Below are 6,030 nucleotides of genomic sequence, written 5' to 3' on the forward strand. Positions count from 1 at the left end.
TTTGAAATCAGGTGATGTTATATTTCTTTCTTTAGCGCCACCAGAGCACCATATTTCTGGATATACGATATTAGTCCTGTACGACTCGGTATCTCTGATTTTGGGTTTTTTGTGTTCAACAATGATGGAGGCTGCATTGGCAATCGTAAGTGAAAGTTTTTTTTTCTGTTTTGGGTCAACAGTTGTGTAGTATCAGACGCGCATAGGTTACACAGAGCCTAATAAACTGCTGATTGGCTTTCTCAATTCCAAAACGTTTCGTCTTGCTCATTGCAACATATTGGCCCTCACTTATCAAATGTATATGCGACAGAAAAATCAGTGTATGCAATTTCCACGAAAATCTTTTGTATGTGGACTTGCGGTGCAAGAAATCTGTCAGATAATCATTTGATCATACTAGTGTAGAGGTAATATATTGCATCTAAAATGTCAAACTAACATCACTCTAAAAGGACAGGAAGACTATTAGCCTCAGAAACAGAAAATATCTTTGGAAACGTGATTTAACTCGGAATTTATCAGGAAGGATGCTGTTTTACTCTCAACATCTACCGTATGAAACTCGTCATTACAATTAATAATTAGACAAATGTTTTTAGTATACAACCTTTAGTACTCTTGGACAGGTTTTAAAGATTTAAATGACATGATATTTTTATGTGGTACTAAATGGAAAGCTAAGTGAGCCAGCTTATAATGCTCAGCAAACTCCTGATCATTACCCTTCACAGAATCACACAAAGTACTTTGGCTTCAGAATAATTTATAACACCTACATAGTACGTTAGAAAAATAGAGATGTAACAATGGTCACTATAATACAGCAATAGATTAAATAACCAAGAGTTACTCGTTACTGAATTTATATATTCCTTTAACCATGGTGAAATGATATTAAGCTAATTTAAAGCCATAAAGTAACAGAATTAAAGGGAAGGGAATTACTTTTGGCTGAATAAAAAAAAGTTGAAATAAGCATAGAGATCAAGCTTTGTAGAACATCAACCTGTTGTAGTATCAACAGTGATTTACGGTTGAATTTTAAGGTTAAAAAATAGGTTCTTTATAAATAAAGTTATTCAAAAAATATGTAATTCGTTTTGTCATTATTTTTATGAGCATTCATAAAATGAAATCTTTTATTTTAAGTTGCTCATCCTAATCATATTTCATTCACCTTTTAGTATCACATATGCAAACTCTTTTCCATTGGTAGACATTCTTTAAGCCATGCTCTCTCAAATGGTGTATTTGGTATGCTGCAAACTCCTGGCCACTGACTTGCCTGGCATGAATATTGCTTCAAAACAGAGACGACCATAATAAGTTTTAACATTTATGCTTGACCAGGGGCCTGTACTACAAAGTGAGTTTAATATATCCAGGGTCTGTTTGGGTGATCTGGCTTCTCTAACCCTAACCTAAGAGATCGTGCTTATCAGTCCTATGAAGCTGGTTATCAACCTGATAGGTCTGGTCAACCAAGAGCGCGTTCACATAAAAGGGTGGAGTTACTTTCATTCAACCTATCACAATCATAACCACGTCTGCCGTCAGCAGATCGTCATATCCACAAACATTATATTCACAAAAACTACAAACTTGTCACAGTCTGCTCTGCTGCTCAGCTACACACCTAATTAGTCTAACAGCTCTCACCTGCACGTCATCTCCAACAATCCAGTATATATGCAGCTTCATTTCACTCACTCTTTGCCAGTTTGTCTTAGCTCCCATGCCCGACTCTCCAGCACTTATTCCCGGATTGCTTACCTGGTATCGACCCGACCTGCCTCCGACCATCTTCTCTCGTCTCAACCCCGGTAAACCTACTAGCCTTCTGTTTCCGACCACGAGTATTTGCCTGCCTGTTTCCTGTTCCTCGTCTGCCTGTGGCTGGTTGGCACTTGGGCTGTTCCTGCTCCACCAAAAGACCCAACTAGTGATCTTCGCCTCTCCAGCTCCCATCTTCTGGTCTGTTGTGTACCTACGTTAACCTGCTAAATAAAGACTGTTTAAGAACGAAACCCTGATTCATTTGTGCTGCAATTGGGTTCACTCCATACCCATTACAATATAAATACGTTAAAGAACAAAACACCCCCCCCTTACGAAACGGTTTCAAAAATATGTGGTCGTTGGAGAAAAAAAAAAAAAAAAGCTGCAAAACCCCCTACGAAAAATTTGAAACAAATTTTAACACACCCCTTTCATAAAGTCGCATTTTTTTTGTAGTTAATGAATTTAAAAAAACGCAACACCCACCTCACAAAAAAGTTGATTAAGTAACAATGTATAACCACAGATCTGTTCAAAATATCCATCCATCCATCCATTTTCTACCGCTTATCCGGGGCCGGGTCGCGGGGGCAGCAGTCTAAGCAGAGACACCCAGACTTCCCTCACCCCAGACACCTCCTCCAGCTCTTCCGGTGGGACCCCGAGGCGTTCCCAAGCCAGCCGAGAGACATAGTTTCTCCAGCGTGTCCTGGGTCTACCCCGAGGCCTCCTCCCGGAGGGACATGCCCGGAACACCTCTCTAGGGAGGCGTCCAGGGGGCATCCGGACCAGATGCCCGAACCACCTCAACTGACTCCTCTCGATGTGAAGGAGTAACGGCTCTACTCCGAGCTCCTCCCTGGTGACCGAGCTCCTCACCCTATCTCTAAGGGTGCGCCCAGCCACCCTACGGAGGAAGCCCATTTCGGCCGCTTGTATCCGAGATCTCGTTCTTTCAGTCATGACCCAAAGCACATGACCATAGGTGAGGGTAGGAACGAAGATCGACCGGTAAATCGAGAACTTCGCCTTTCGGCTTAGCTCCTTCTTCACCACGACGGACCGATACAGCGACCACATGACTGCAGACGCCGCACCGATCCGTCTGTCGATCTCACGCTCCATCTTCCCCCCACTGGTGAACAAGACCCCGAGATACTTAAACTCCTCCACCTGGGGCAAGGACTCCCCACCGACCCGAAGGGGGCAAGCCACCTTTTTCCGGTCGAGAACCATGGCCTCAGATTTAGAGGTGCTGATCCTCATCCCAGCCGCCTCACACTTGGTAGCGAACCGCCCCAGTGCGCACTGAAGGTCCGGGTTCGATGGAGCCAACAAGACCCCATCATCCGCAAAAAGCAGAGACGAGATCCTGTGGTCCCCGAACCGGACCCCCTCCGGCCCCTGGCTGTGCCTAGAAATTCTGTCCATAAAAGTAATGAACAGAACCGGTGATAAAGGGCAGCCCTGCCGGAGGCCAACGCGCACCGGGAACAGGTCCGACTTACTACCGGCAATGCGAACCATACTCCTGCTCCGGTCGTTCAAGGACCGGACCGCCCATAGCAAAGGGCCCCGAACCCCATACTCACGGAGCACCCCCCACAGGGCGCCTCGAGGGACACGGTCGAATGCCTTCTCCAAATCCACAAAGCACATGTGGACTGGTTGGGCAAACTCCCATGAACCCTCGAGCACCCGCTGGAGAGTGTAGAGCTGGTCCAGTGTTCCACGGCCTTTGTCTTCGTGTAAACGGGGCCTGAACGTGTTGATCCAGCTTCGAGGCCCTGTTTACACGGAGACGCTGTGACAGTAAAACGAAACAGTTGAGTATCGGATTGGCCTTTCGTTCACACGGCGTCTGTGTTTCATGGGGGTGAAAACGCAAGCTTTTGAATTCGACCTCCAGAGTGGAGCGAAACGAATACGGGGGGCGTATCGCAGCCATGTGAACGAAACGGAGCGGACTCTCTGGCTGCGATGACCTCACCACACCTCCCCCCATACATTTGGACTTGCGCAGTAGTCGAGAACAAACATAAACAACAATGGCGACGGATTCGTGTAGACAGTCTGTGCTTCGAATCCGGAGTGCGGTCGTTTCGATGCGTTTTTGTTACAGCGTCTCCGTGTAAACGGGGCCTCAGTTCAAGAAGCTGAGAAGAATCTCTGAATGTAGAAATGTTGCTCATGTAGTTCATATGTTACATGTATTCATCTGCACTGAAGGATCAGAACTGAAGCTTCTGTTGTGTTCTGATGGATGTTGTTACAAATCTATGATTTATATCTTCACTCTTTATTTTTATGTATTTTTAATTATTTTTCTGTTTTTTTGGCTTGTACCTCCTCCTGAACGGTTTGTGCTAGAAACTTGATTCTGACTGTAAATGGTAGAGCTTGTTGAAGAGATGTGTGCTGTTACTTTGATTGATTCTACGATGTTACAGTGATTTTATATTAATATTTTAAACCGTAAAAACAAATAAATGAAACCCTGTGGGAAGAACTTTTGAAAATTCATAACTCAAGAGTAAAAGTGCTAAAGTTTCCAATCTTTGTAATATGGTCCCTGATAGTAAAATGTTTAACATACAAAAAGATGATACTCATAGTGCCACCGACATATGAAGTATTTTCCTTTAACACTAAATGATCGCTAACGGTTAGCTGTACGAAAGTATTCACAGGATGTTTGTGATGTTGCTGATTGTTTGTTGTGCTGTAAATCATATTAGATATAGAAGTTCTCTCTATATTTTTGATGCTCATGTTCAACATTTTGAAAATAAAGTATTTTAAGTTTAAGGTCTTAAAAAAGGTGTCTCCAGTGTTTTGTCATTCCCTAGTTAAAACTTTTCTAGTTAGGCGCTCTTCCCATAATGCTTCTACTCCATGTGCGCCTTAAAATAGCGTGACGGCTAGCTTGACTATTGTTTCTGGTGGAGACCACTGTCTTGACCACAGTGCCGCTGTGGCAATGCCACTTTTTAGTTAAAATGTTTTATAATTGCTGCATGTCAATGTGAGGTTTTCTAGTTCTAGAAATCGACCCTTACTATACAAATATCAAATGTTTCCACTAATATTAGAAACAGAATGTTTGATTCTGTAATCTATATATCTATCTATTAAATTAACTGACTGCTGTTCTACACAGAGTCACATAGTTCCCTGGACTTGAATTTGGTTTTAATTTAACCGTTTGTCTTGTTTTCTGTTGGTTCCTCCAGAAGGATCCATGCTGGAGCATATCCAGGACAGCAGGGGGCAGTAGTGGATCATTTATAAGTATTGAATCTATATATAGTATCTATTAGGAAGGCAGAGCTGCAACCTGACATATCAATGCCTCTCTCCAACTGTAAAGAGATATCAGGTCAGTAGTATGCAACCTTTTTTGGTAAAATATTCAATATGACCAAAATATCAAAGCTCTCATTGAAATAAACTTGAAATATCTCAACAACAAAAAAATCAGAAAATACATCTTACTGTCAAGAGCTATAACAATTGTATTTATTTCATATTCAAGTTTTCCTACTTTTTGGGCACTCTGAGCACCCGTACTGTAAATCCTTATATAGACGGGCTTGATCGGGTTTTGCAAATGACGGCTCACTTGACCACAGTTTTTTAACGTCAGTTGGTCAGTTGAACCAAATTGGACATCGATCCACCGGAACCAGCATCTCCTGGGAACAGCTGATCTGCCAGGGAAAGCATGCATACTTTATGTTATTATGACACATGCTCAATTTACAAAGGCGGACTTGAGAAAAAATAAATATAAAGGGACACGCTGTTAGTGTTGTGTACGTGCATGCTTGTCATTGTGCTCGTGCGTGAAGTTTGACCAAGCACACCTCTCTGAAGTGTGCCAAAGCCAAGGAAGTGTACAGAGCGGTCACACTGACCAAACGACTGTAGGGATGAAGCGTGCTTGGGCACGCTACAGATTGCCAGTGTGACCACACCCTGAGAGAGATATTATGTGTTATTTTACCATCAAGCTATGTTTCTACAGGCAATGAGGCATAGACTCTTATTTCACTAAAACAATACAAAATACAGATTCACATAATTTTGGACTATTACAGTATAAATACAACAAGTAAAAGTGGTAGTCGTGCACATCCAGTCAGGTGCCTGTCTCAAAGGTCAGTATCAAAAGAATAAAAAGGAGACCGCACACTTGCTCCCTTTTCGTGCATTTATTTAGAGCACATCCCACGAGTGACGTTTCGA

This window comes from Symphodus melops (genome assembly GCF_947650265.1).
Source record: "Symphodus melops genome assembly, chromosome: 2".
NCBI lineage: Eukaryota > Metazoa > Chordata > Actinopteri > Labriformes > Labridae > Symphodus > Symphodus melops.